The sequence below is a fragment of the Pinus tabuliformis genome, chromosome 9 (genome assembly GCF_031772625.1).
Source record: "Pinus tabuliformis cultivar Carrire ecotype Pingquan chromosome 9, CPIR1, whole genome shotgun sequence".
In the NCBI taxonomy this organism is placed as follows: Eukaryota; Viridiplantae; Streptophyta; class Pinopsida; order Pinales; family Pinaceae; genus Pinus; species Pinus tabuliformis.
In genome coordinates, this window is record NC_142307.1 from 927,816,960 (window position 1) to 927,831,623 (window position 14,664).

The 14,664-nt window shown below is 32.9% G+C and overlaps 1 long non-coding RNA gene across 1 annotated transcript; it reads right to left on the reverse strand.

The window, feature by feature from the left end:
- Positions 1 to 8,183: 8,183 nt before the first annotated feature.
- On the reverse strand, positions 8,184 to 8,793 carry LOC149151794 (uncharacterized). Its single transcript, XR_016262236.1, has 3 exons — positions 8,732 to 8,793; positions 8,467 to 8,514; positions 8,184 to 8,300 (listed from the first exon to the last, which is right to left on the reverse strand). It is a non-coding gene; the product is annotated as an uncharacterized LOC149151794 (long non-coding RNA).
- Between the last annotated feature and the right edge of the window lie 5,871 nt (positions 8,794 to 14,664).

The following is a 14,664-nucleotide window of genomic DNA, read 5'->3' on the forward strand; positions in this document are numbered from 1 at the left end:
AATTTACTTCAAAATTTACTCAAGTGTCGTATACCATATCAAATTTTACATAATTTGTAAGTATTTTCTAGGTTTTACAATAAACTAACAGCATAAATAAATAAAGAGTACATCCCTGATAGGTTGATACCATCAGTCTAGCAGTTTTGAACGAGAAAGCATGTCGTATTCAAAAGCTAATTATGAACGAGAAAGCATGTCATATTCAAAAGCTAACAAATTCAATAGTGCAATAGGGTAAATTAAAAGATTGCAGGGATGTCACTGCTTTTCCCAATTAGCAGGAAAGAGCAATGGCAGAGAAAAATGTAAGACCATAAAACACATAATTCAGAGAACCACATATGGTTATATGCCAAAGGCGAAAGTGGTAAATTTGAGAGTTCTTTAGCAAGAGAGTCAATTCCAATGCTAGTAAAAAGGTCATTAAATTTTGTTATCAATATTCATATGGCCAAGGCTACAGTTACTTCCATAATGTCCCTTTAATTCTCAACAACCCATCCTAAAAGAATATAGCTAGCTAGCCATAGTCCTGTAGTCCTCATAACGTCCATTAATTCTCAACAACTCGATCTTAAAAGAATATAGCACACTAGCCATAGCCCTGCCATAGTAGTCCGTAAGTATGAGCAATCCAACTGGATCACCGATGTGGATCACTTATGTGTAATATGTACATTATGGTTGGATTTATGTAAACTCAATCTTAATTATAATAAACAATTTTGGAGATTTGTAAATTACTCGAGAATAGATTTTTACATTTTTACCGTTTAAATTTTTAATTAAACAACAAAATAATGAAACCCTAATATATAGATTTGACGTGCACAATTTTTCACCAACCATACAAGACATGCTAAAACTTCCACCTGGTAACACTGATCTCTCGCCCAATGAACAGGGTTTGTCGGCGTCGTGAACGGTCATGAATGGCGTCGGGATTAATACTCTAAAATGGTCTGGTTGGTCAAAATCAAATAAAACATATCTAACAGCTTAATTCTTTTGACTACTTTTACCTCTGGCAGAAACTGCGTTCCTGGATATGTCCGCGGATACTCAAATCAAGAAACCGTGGGCTCCTTTGGCTGCTGAGGGTGCATCAAATGGCCGGCTTCTTTGTTGTGGCCAGCTGGATATCAGCTATTGGTTCAAAGTGTTTCAGGTTCCCTTGTCCACCACCTTGCCTAACAATGCATATCCATTAAAGAGTTAGCCAATAAGTCAATAATCTATTTCTCTAAAATATATTCAATTTTTTTAATATTATTCTTAAAAAAATTGGTCAGAACAATTGCTTTAAAATAAATTAAATTAAAATGTCGATATTAAATAATAAATTTATTTTAAAATTTGACTGACGAGAGATTTATAAATTTATAATTTTTTTTAATTAAATTGAAAAATAATTTATTATTAAAAATGAATTGACATTTTTTAAAAGATATTAATTAACACAATTCGTGAAGTAGTTTAGGTGCATGGTGTTTAGGGTTAGTATAATGGTTCGTCAAAGTTAAACCAAATATATTTAATATTTTGATATGAGAGTGTGGAATCACATTATATTTTTGAGTCTATATTTTAGACTAGCAAATATAGTTCATCATCATACACTCTTATAGAGAGAAATTTAAGACAATACTTAAAATAATTTTAAAATAAATTATTTATTTAACTTTTAAGTGATATTCTCCAATACCTTTATGTATAAATAGTGCCCATACTCAAGTCTAATTTATGCATTTGCTTCATAACAGAGAATTATGTTGTAAGTGAATCAATCAATAGAGGAAGGAAGAGTGGCATTCATGGGCATAGTCTTGGAGGATCATGAATTGAAGTATAGTTTACAAACATGATTTTATTCGTAGTGCCATGTCCCGTGTTCGCTTTAGCCTATGCCTTATGCCTTGTTTGGCTATGCTACCTTGCAAGTTTGAAGGTTTGTAGTTTGTAACCTTACTCTCTCCTTTTGCGTATTTTATAACTAAAAAAAATTGTTTTACCCTAGTTATTTTTACCCTCATTACCCAATAATAATATGCCCAACAACAACCTCGTTACCCAATAATAATATATGCCCAACAACAACTGAAATTGTGGCCTATGCCTTATGCCTTGTTTGGCTATCCTACCTTGCAAGTTTGAAGGTTTGTAGTTTGTAACCTTACTCTCTCCTTTTGCATATTTTATAACTAAAAAAATTGTTTTACCCTAGTTACCCAATAATAATATGCCCAACAACAACCTGGTTACCCAATAATAATATGCCCAACAACAACTGAAACTGTGGCTTTTTTTAGCATTAGCTTCTACTATAAATAGAATATCACTGCCCACTTCAAATAAAAATGTTGGAAGCTTAAAGTGAAAAATACCATGGTTGGAAATGGGATGGCTTAACCTTCATTATTGTATTAGCTCTTCGCCGTGCATTATTGGATAAAGAAAAAGTTTGCTAAAGTTGAAATAATCTCAAAGAATATTGAGGCTAAAGTATATAATAATTTTCGGGGTTTTTTTTCAAAGAATTTATAATTCTCAACAATGACAATAAACTACTAAAAAATTATGGAATTTTGACTATCCCTAACAGCAACAATTGTAAAAATAGGTAGTTTGCAATATATTTACAACATGATAATCACTACATCTTCTATGAATGAGAGTGAGCTCATGAGATCCCTGCTTATGGGCCATTAATTTATTCTCATTAGGAAACATTGGATCCTACTAATCATGCTAGCATAGCTACATTGTCAGAATCTAGTTCTAGCTCTAATGGGGTTGATTTAGGTTATTCCAAGTGCTTATACAATGGTGAATAATATAACGATTGCAGCTATTTTTATTCACTCTATGATGCCAAAGAAGAATCTACAATGATTGATATAAAAGACAACGACAATAATTCATTGAGATATCTAGAGAAAATTGAAAAAATAAGATCAATATAGCCCAAGAAGCATGTGCATAAAATGTAAACATAGGAATTTAAGATGCAAGAAGTGGAAACAACAATATCAAAAAATTGAAGTTAATAAGCCAAACACTAGGAACAAAGCATTTGTCAACATACAACTTTTATGATGTCCATTACTATTTTATGAATTTGGATTATGACGAAGGAGCTTTTAATTGGGTTCAATCTTCTCTAACCATGCCATGCATTTGAAACTCAAAGTCCTTGAATCTGCAAACCATTCATTGCTTCAATGTCCACTCTATGAGAGGTCTTTCATGAAGATAGAGCGGTTGCAATTGCAAAAAATATTCCTTCCAAATCAAGAATAGTTTTAGATAGACCTACATTTTTTAATCAAATGTGCTATAATATAAAACATCAATACGAAAAAAATGATCAAATATGAAAAGGGTCATATTTTAAATGCATGTAACAACTAACTCTTGAGTTCAAAAAACTAAACTGTAGTTATACCCTCATCCAAGGTCTTCATTCCTAGAGGAATATTGTAATTGCAATTAACATTATCTTCACAAACAGTTCTGAGAGTAATCAACACAATGCAAGTTCCAATAATGTCAAGAATCTTTAATCGATCTACTTGTCTAGTCAATGCTTTTTCTAGAGCAACTATTTTAAGTACTTTTTTGTTGGACTCTTTTTTGTTAAATCAATTAGATGTCATTTCACTCAGCTATAGTCATCAGTGAGAGCTATGCATAGCTCACTAAAGGTGTGTCAAGAGGTTATTAGTCTATTGGCTATAGAATTGGACTCTTTCTTTTTGTAGCTTACCGAAATGGAAAAGTGTTGGAGACAAGCTCCATTCTTCTTATTTCACTAGGCCATGAAAAATGAATAAAGAAAATAGTCCCAACCACTTGGAGAAGGAAAGTTGAGAAAAAATAATAATATGAATAGGGAAAGAATGTGATGAGTTGAAGGGCTAAAAATCATAAAATTGGACTCTTTTTCATTATAGCTATTAGATATCGTTTCACTAAGCTACATTGATAGGTGAGAGCTATAAATATCTCAGTAAAAGTGTATCAATAGTCTATTAGTCTCTTGGCTATAGAATTGGACTATTTTTAGTTGTAACTCAGCAAAATGGAAAAGTTCTAGAGACAAGCTCCATTCTTCTTATTTCACTGGGTCATGTCAAATGAATAAATAAAATAGTCTCAACCCCTGAATAAATTAGTACTATATAGGGTGAAGTAGTTCAAATGCATCTCATATAGTCTTGTGCATATGGACAACTATGCATTCCTATAATTAAATATCACAAGGATTGTATATTAATATGTATAATCACTGTCAAACAACTGACAAGAAATAGGCTTGTGTGTGTGATCACCCATCTATTAATCCATTTTGCATATAAGCACTATCCAAATTTTAGAGGTTACACTTTGTTGCATAGGCCAGATTTACAGAATACTTATATTTATACGATACACAAACTATTGGAAAAAATTTGAATATTTGGAAATATATCTACATAGGAAATTCAGACTTTCATTTTGATATGTCCCTAATGACTAAGTTTAGCTTAAATCATATGTGGAGTAAATTGTATGGGAACAAATGAAGGTCATAGAAGAGAAGAAGATTTGGCATTCTTTTCTTATTATCCCCCATTCCAACAAAGCAGTTGAAATCTAGCTCATAATTTCTTGAAACAAAAAATGTCATTTGAAATCCAAATCACATGTTAAGTAACCAAATATAAAATTTCCCATGCAAGGGAAAAATAATTCCTTAATGTAAGGATTTCTACATTTTCTCTTCCTTTCATATAGACCCTGTCCAACATAATATCATTACTAAAATCAAGCAAACCAAAGTTACAAATTATTATTGGTCAATATTAACTTTAGGAATTATTCATTAGCATGGGCATCTCTTCAAAATGCTTTGAAAACATAGACTAACAAACTAGTGCATCAAACTAACAAACTAAATAAAAAACCACCCATCATACTTGTTCGTTAGATTTTGAAATGCAAAAATCCAAAAAATAATAGTAAACCAAATATTGACAATTGCATAAACTCCCAACAAAAAAATATTGACAATTGCATAAACTCCCAACGAAAAAGGCATAGATCCTAAAATAAAATGAATCTGAATTTGATTGGCTACTTTCTTCAACACTTTCCTACAATTATATTTACATATCAAACTATTAAACAAACCTGTGTTTCGAGAAAAAAAATTATCATTGAGATTTCAAAAATTCAAATCAAAGACTTCTCATAAGCAATAAATCGGAACCATTGCATATATAAAATGTTCAAAATAGAATTAATAAATAAATACTCACACATAAAAATAGGTAACAAATCCAAGAGAAAATGTAGGAATATCTTTGCAATAGCTAACCCGCAAGAGGTTGTAAAAGCTCGATACATCATCAAAATATCAAGAATACCTGTATCAATAGCAATTCATTAATTTTTCACAGCTTTTATTTTTTTGCATAGTCTCCGGATGTGAATTTCCATGGACTTCAATATAAAAATTAGTAAATATTCTAAGAAATGATATCTCGTTACACTCACTTTCTAAAGTGTAACTTTCTATGAACTTTATGATAAAAAATATAGGGCGCAGAATAAGAGCTTCCTTAATCGTGTCCATGTTAATCTTTACCATCATGCAACGCTATGATGGTTAAACCCTGAAAGTCATGGGAAATACCATCATAAGGAGTCCACTAAAGAGAAAAAAATCCTTGATTACTAACAACTAAACAATGAACTTATTTAAAAAAATAAGAATCCTAAACCTGGAACATCATAACCAAGAAAACCCAGAGGCGGCTAAAGCTATGATAAACGTGAAAAAATGTTCTATGCTTTACCTTGTTTGTTGATGTGGAGAACATATGGCGTATGCATAAATTCACATAAAAGAACTTCAGGATGTCTCATCAATAGGGACCATGAAATCAAGATAAAACAAGGAGCCATTGCCGTGGCGGTAGTCCCTGCCGGGGTCTGCAGGGAACTTAGAGGAGGTGCCAACCTTGCAGAAACCATATTTAACTTTGCTTTTGGATGACCAAATGTGATTAATGAAGAGTTTGGTGGGTGTGGCAATCACATTCCATCCAACATAAAACTCAGTTTTGTGCTTTGTGATACGCATATTATATTTCTACTGTAATATAATTTACTGTCTAAATATTTGTTAAGAATAAAACTTCTAATTTAAAAACAAAAAATCGAACTTCCATAAACTATTACATTAATTTATTAAGATATTTAAATTAAAACATTATTTTATATAATGAATATGCTTATAAAATGTTTAAATTAAAATTTAGCAAACGTCTATCCAGAAGTTATGAAATTGACCAATTAATTGTTTCCCTAAAAAATAGGAGGTTGTATTTGGGAGTGGGAAACAAAATCTCATTAATGATCTAGCAACTACCTGCCACTTTTTGGTGAGGTGGAGGTAGTTACTAACCACAAAAGAGTGGTAGATTGGAAATTGATAAAAATCTTGTGTTTGATTTCTTTTGGCTCACTGTGAGAGAAAATGCTAAAGAGAAGCAATATCCTTTAGGGGATAATGGTTGGATGCAATATCAATGTTGAGAGGAGCCAAGCACTCAACTACTAGTTTTCCCAAACTAATGATTTTGAAGTTAGTGTCCTTACCTATTGTTCTTTTTTCTTTGGAAAAAGTAAATAATTATGTTTTTCATTAGCAAATTCTATGTAGAAGAAAGAAAATAATTTAGTTACATTTTACTTACTCATTTTCCATAGTTTTCCATAGTAAAAGAAAAGGAAAAGAGTTAGTTATAATTTTATTAGAGAATTTTGAACTATAAAGAGAAAAGGGCTAATTGTTTTGTTTTATTTTATAAATTTTATATAGTAGAAAACTTATGGTTATATTTTTATTCATAAATATTGTGTGGAGGACTACTAAAGGAAGAAAACTAGAAATTATGCTAAAGAAAACAATCGCATACATAGTAGACATTTAATGTGTTAATTGAGAAACTAAACATGAAGGTATTTGTTGAAACTAGATAGGTATTGGTTATGTAGCGGTAGTCCCTGCCGTATTGCCAATAAACACTAAACAATTATAACACTAAACAATTATAAAATGAGTATTTAGGAGTTTTGACAGTTGCTCATTCCTGTATTGGTTTTTCTTTTAAACAATGGATTTGATTGGGCACATATTTGAACTCTTCAATAGTGTTTTCAGCTTCCCAATCTTTCTTCCAGCTAGGCTCTACCTTCTGAATTATTGGATTTCCCTTTCAAAAGTGTGAACATACTTAGCTTCCTTTATCTTTTCACATCTCTTCACATTAGTACTTATTGAATTCTCAACGATAGTAATGGTTGTTAAGTCAACCTATAATTAAACATTGTAAGAATCATAAAAGTGGATATACGCCATCTGTAAGGACACTTGGTCTCAACATAGAGCACCAATTGCTCATCATGAAAACTCAACAAATAAAGAAATAAATCTGAATTGGAATTGAAATGTTTAAATGTGATGATCTATTTAGGGTTAATATAAATGAAAAACTCGTACCAATAAATACCAAACCTTAAAAAAATGTTAAAACAAAAGGAATTTACGCTTCATCGTTTTCACCAACAAAATTACCAAAAAAATATGGGTTAAAAAATAGATCTCATGTTTAGTATATAGATTAAATTCCATAACACAAACCTCTTGTTACTACTTGATGTCAATATTATTTGAATATATAATGTCATTTATTTAATCAACAGAGCTAGTAGAAGCTTGCAAATGAAATGTATAAGAAGATCATGCCTACAACTAAAAACATTTCATGTTTGTGTTGGCCTAATATAAGCAAACACTTCATATCAAAATACAAGCGGTGCTAGGAAATTGAATTTTTGCTTCAAATGCTATCACTATTGAAAGACCTATAATTTGCATTTAGTAAACGCATAGAGATACAATCATCCTTAGTACATAAAACTAAGTCCTGGGAGCTCTGATTCCAGAATTCAAAGACCAACCGGCAGAACCAGAAAGACATAACAAAAAAGCGACAACCACCTTGATATCTAGAATTGAATCGAAATCTAAGGCAAGGAAAACTATGCTCCCAGGAAATCCATGCAAGTTTTCAAAAGCTTCAACACTAAGCATAACCTCCGCCACCACCAATGCATCTATGTGAGGAAATCCATTAACTATATCCACCAAGCTTTTGTTGTCTGCCATGACGAATGGAGAATCCCTAGGCATAGGTATGCACCTTTATGAGGAAATTCATTAGCTCTCTCTGCCAAGTTTTTGTTTTCTGCCACAACAAATGCGGGAATCTCTCGGATTAATTTCAACAGAATTTCAATTGAATTGAACTAAGCAGGCCTAACTACCATGCATTATCTTCAACAAGAATTTCAATTGGATTCAACTAGGGGAGCCACGGGCCTAACTATCTAATTGCATTAACTTCAACTTACACCCATTTTCCCCAGGAACCTCCGTGAGTTGGGTATCAGAGAGCTCACCTGAAATCAAAATTGTAAATAAATATCAACTAGAATTTCAATAAAATTGCGAATGATAATCAAGTATAGCTTGCATTAATTTCAAGAATTTCAATTGAATTCAACTAAGCCAGCTACATGGCCCTAAGTATCTTGCATAATTTCAACTATCCATAGCTTTTTAAACGATCCATAGTTTCTAGTGCTACAAGTTAATATAATGATAATGATAATATACCTGTTGGTTGGACTGCCATCAGAGGGTGGGTACCGAGAGGGAGAAGCAGAAGCAAAGAAAAGAAATGCAATGTACCTTAATATCTCGACACATATTAAAATTAACTCACGGGGGTATACGAGGAATGGCGGCGTACGAAAAAGAAAAGAGAAGACCAAAGGCATGTGATATGCCTTGACCAAAATGAGAAAAGATCTACTAGGATGGCATTGATTTTGACATCCATAATAAATGGAAGAGTCACTATGACAGAGGGATCCATATTGACAGCTATCAATAAGTAATAAGATTAATATCCCTTAAGTTGGTAGGTGAGAGGGATCAAAAATTCGAATTGCGACTACAGACACCCAGAGGGAAATCACCCTCTAAATCAAGAGAGATAGAATGGCGGACCTTCGGAGAACTATGACGATTCAGGGAAAATAATGCAGCAACAATAACAATGGCCACATTTACACCACCATGGCCCAATTTTGATACCAAAATCTGAACATGGTTTTGATAGAACTATATAATTTTTAATGTTCAGAAAGGGAGCCCAAATACGACTAATGAATAATGACCATATGAAAGAACTAGATAGAGTAGAGACCGACATTCAAAGACAATTACATCCTATCTACCAGATCACATCACTGATAAACAGTTGAAATCCGAATCTGAAATTCGGGACGTATATGAATTCATAATCTATAGAGATGCTATATATATTCTTGCAAAACTAAACTCATATATTCTGTATGTTCCATTACACAGAATAGGCGAAGAGAAACGACTCTTTATCAACTAAAATTGAGAGAAAGAAAAACGATATCACTAACTTTTAAAATGCGTAGCCCAGGAGAGCAGAGCACCGAATAGCTTGAAAAACGCCACTAGCCCGAAACCATCATAGCAGCTCCCAAAGAGTTGATGATAGAAAAACTTCCTTTTACATAACTGAAACTAGAATATATTGATAATCGAAAGCACCTCCTTATGACTAGGATATCAGAAGGATGCAGAGAGACCGAAAACTTGTCTACAAAGAGCCGAAAAGCTAAAAAATTTAGGTAGAATACTAGAAAACGAAAGGAAGAAAGCCTTCCCTGAAACAAATGTGAGCCAAGACACGGAGGGAGCACTCAGGACTCCCCGCGCAGAGGAGAAAAGAACCAAAACCAAAGAAGTATCAGTAAGCTAATATAGCGAGTACATGGGGAGATGACAAATGGTTCGAAGCGCCTTACATGCAAGCTAATGCACCAGGAGATGATAGGTGGAGCCTCATGCATGTAGCCATAGAAACCTACTATAAGCTGACAGAATGCTAAGTGAAGCACAGGTGCGATATACAAAGAAGTGTAGACTCCCTGAAGACACGTATAATCGGCTAAGGTTTCGCAGACATATCACCCATTTCAAAGTGTATGAGGCTCGTTGATTGGATCCCTGAGCAGAGATCACTAGTTGGTCGCCAAGGCGATGCTCTCTCCCGCGGCTCGCCCCTTCGACCGATGAAAATATGGTATAGTACATGTTAATAAAGTTATATTTAGTTTGGATATAAAAATCTTTTGCACGAAAAAACCTTGGATAGCAGAAAAGTTGAATATCTTTTGCACTTGAAAACTTTGGATATCAGAAAAGTTTGCCGCAAGGCAGAAGAGGTACCAAAAACTTAGGATATCTTACTTTTACTCGTCTTGAAACCTGCGAAGCCCGCAATAAGACCCTCAACTTTGTTGGCCAATCAGCAATTACATAATAAATTTTATATTATTTTTTAATATGAAAACTTTGGTTAAAATTGTGATGTATAGCAATATTTTTTGGTCAAACAAGAAATTAATAGGCAGTCAATGCACGATCGATTGCTAAGAGTCCCAGGCAGGGACTAATAACTGATATACTGATCTTATGCAAAGTTTAACCAAAAAAAAATATTTCTTTATTGACGAAAAAAGTCCTTTTACATGAAGCAATTGCTTCTATTATACTGACCAGTATAAGTACGTACTTATACTCGATACTCACGAGTATAAGTACGTAGCTATTTATATAAGGTCAAAGGAAAATTAGTGATGTGTAATTTTTTTACTAAATTTAATTAAAGTATCAAAATGGTTTGCCTCTATTCACGGACTTTCGTACAATTTATTAAGAGCATTTTATCAACTTAAAAAAATCTATAGTTTAATCTTATTTAATTAATCATATTATAAAGGCCAGCTAATGGATAAAAAGTCACGTTGGAAACCATGTTTTAGAAGAAAGAAAATATATTATAGAAATTGCATTTAAAAAGGAAATAAAATAGATTAGCATTATTCTACTGAATTGATTTAAAAAAATCTATAATCATTCTATTTAAATTTGAGGATACTTTTCCAACTAAATTCAAGTTCAACATGACTAACTTCACTGGTTATCTTTGTAAAAGAGGACCAACTCTATTGCTTATCTTTATCATAGAGAATAATAGTGGGACATAATAAGGATGCACTCACCAAAATTAAAATGTTGAGAGACATGATATTATAGTACTACTTTTAAATCATTTTAGTGGAGAAATGACAATATCAATATTGTAAAAGAAGCTAGTGGTGGTATGTATGCTGAAATTTATTTAAATAACATGAATAGTAAGGAAATAGTTGAAGAACAATTTACTTGACATAAATACAAAAATGTTTTCTAAGAAGAGTTATTTTGACTTGATCTCCTAAGGGAAAACACCATATCTCTAGTGTGTGCCCAAAATGTTTTTAGAATGTTTTTCTTTAAATGTCATGTGCTGGTTAGGAATGCTATTTGTCAAATTGTTCCATGAATGATCCAATCATTTATGGTGTTTTGTAACATGGAATAGGGTCATGGAAACATTCCTCGTGGGTTGGAACTAGGAAGCTTGTTATGAGAAAGGTCAAGGTAAATTTTTGGGTTGGAACTAGGAAGCTTGTTATGAGAAAGGAAAAGGTTATCCAACATTGTTAGTTACCTAGTCTTTCTTGGCACTACTACTTATAGATAAGCATGGATTTGGTAATTGTGTCCAACGATATGATGTATGAACTTATAAATCGTCCAAATTCCGAAAATAAAAACATGTTAGATGAGGATAAACTGTCCATAGTTGATTTGTGATGGTTCAAGGCTTTTTAAGACTTTACTTTATTCACATTCTAGCAGTAAAATCCTATCATTTTATTAAGAGCATCTAATAGTCGTTCCCGAGCACTAACTATGGTACCGTATGTACCTTTTTAAATACCACCATATATAGGGATTTATTTCAAGACCTTTGAAGGGAATGACTTGGTTATTTTAGTGTCTACATTTACTTGACTCAGCTAGAGTTTGTGATTGGAAAGGCATCGTATGGTTACTATAGTTAGGTACAGTGCCACATATGAGTCATGATTTCCTTATAGAGAAATATAAAAGATGTAATAATGAATAACATGTAGCATTGGCGATCCTATAAACCCCATTCTCAAACTTGATTCCATGAAAATAATCTCCTACCAAAACTAGATGTTGCAACCATTCCCATCGTATACAACAATCATCTATTACAATGTGAAGGTGTATGGCTTGGTTTACATTGAAGGGTGTAGTGAGTCACAAAACAAGCATTCAATGGTATAGTCTGGGATCCAACCTTGGTGGTAGTTTATGTAAAAGATCAATCTGAGTAGCAAGTCCATTCTATAAACACAAATTGACACCCCTTAAGTATACACAATAACCTAGGTTTTGAGTTATCCATGCCACTACTTATTACAGGTATCTCTTTACTCATTTCAAACCAAAATCTAAATCCAGTAGACTACAAATTCTTCTCTTCAGTGATGGGAGCATCAGGATAAACTCCTAACCCCAGGCCTTTTGGTCTTTTCTCCACAGCTAGCAGTTTAGGATGGCATTGTTCATTTGCATCTTTGGGCCTGTAGAAAGTGTAATACGATGAGATATTTTCTCTTTTAGGTTGTGGGTGAGAAAATAATTCTACCATGGTCTTGTTAGGATCTAACTCCATAGCCATGATTTCTTTCACCTCCATCTATGAGTGTATATTTTCAAATAGTTCCTTTGATGGCCTACTCTCATGATCATTTGGCCCTATTTTATGATTTCCCTTTATTACTACTATGAAAAAAGGGGGATCATACTTCCAATGCTTGTATAAGGGAAACTTCATCTCTTCCATGATTATTGTAGCCTCCCTACCACCTTTCTTGTTTGAGAAGGCATATCCCCCATGGAAATGGGGTAAGTGATATGACTCTTCTTCTTTGACTTCAAAAAACATGCTTCATCAATATACACCAGTTTCCTAACATATTCTAATACCAAAATCCTAGGCGTAAGGAGCATGAGAAGTCTATAATGAGCCAAAAATGACCCATACATTTTTATATTTATGAAGTATTCCCATAAAAATAATGCCCCCACTTAATATGCTCAGTTCTCACTTTAACGTAGAGATTAATTTATTTGGGAATCATTCTCAGTTCCTTTCTTGTTATGACTAAAAATGATGTATACATGAACCTATTGTTGTAATTGAATAGGTTAGAGTCGTGGTAATCTTTCCTAGCCCAGGTTATCCAATCATTATTCTTGATTAGTTTAGCATCTTTAAATAGTTGCAGATGTAGGTGGGCCAGGGAGTTTCTTTGGTAGAAGATGAAGAGGTAAATGAGGTAAGAGGGATATTTAAAAAGCTTCTCAATCTTATCAACTGACTAATTGAATTTTTCCCTCATGCTTTTGGCAATGGATTTAGCATAGTTAAAAGACTCGTCAACCTAGTGGCTATGAAATCTATATGGTAGGTCTAGCATAGCTTCATATATATTAGAGTTGTAATCCCTCCCTAACATGATGGTTAATAGAGCCACTGACTCTTGGAAACACTTGGGAAAGTTTTGGGTTCTATACAAGAGAGGTTGGTTTGGTGAAGGGCCCTAGTTATGTAATAGCCTTAAGAGTAGGCTCTTCCTTTGGTCATGAGCTAGAGAGGTACTAGTTTCTTCTTCCTCAAGGGAATGGATATTACTATCCAAACAAGTAAGGTTTCTAGCATATGGATATTTATTTAGTAGGAAAGGGTGAAACTTTTATATACTTGTTGGAATTGACCATAGGAAAAACCTATTATTTTTCGAGGTTATCTCAACATAATCCTACAAACCGCAAAGTTGTAATTTCAAATGCAAATAGCACATTGCCTCAAGTCAAGCATTAAATTCAAACAAGTATAATCTAAGATAAAATTCTTGACAAAGAATTCTCTAATTATGAACTATAAATATAAAAAAAAAGTGTACAAGGCAGAAAATTGTTGCAGGAGTGTCATTGAAGGAAACTCTTGCTAAGCCAAAGTCATAAATTGTGAGCCTGCAATCTACATTAGAAAGGACATTATTTGGCTTGAGATCCTAATGAAACAAATTTGCAAGAAAAAAATATAGCTCCTAAAATCAGAATAGAAGTGCTCAACATGCGACATAATTTTCAACATGAAACATGAATTAACATGTGCTTAAATATTATGTGAAACACACATAAGTTTTCCTTAGATTATGCTTAAAGTTTAAAAGTTGTTATGGATTTTATTATGGTGATGACTTATAACTAAACAATAAATTGATTGCATTACAACACTGAAGAGAAGACATAAGCATGTGCTAAGAGTATAGATGAAGTTGTAGCTTTTATAATATTGTGAAATTCCCTCTAAAAGAAACCTTAGACATTAGATATAAGGAATCTAAAGATAGAAGGAATGTGGAAACACCAAAGGCTATAGAAGAAACAATAAGGAGCTTAAAGATGGGAATCCAAAGATGCTAAGTAAGTAAAGAAAGGATAATTTAGGACCATGAAAGGAAATTATAATTGAATGTTGTGTTACTTTATAGTCTATCTAAAATCTAGAAAAA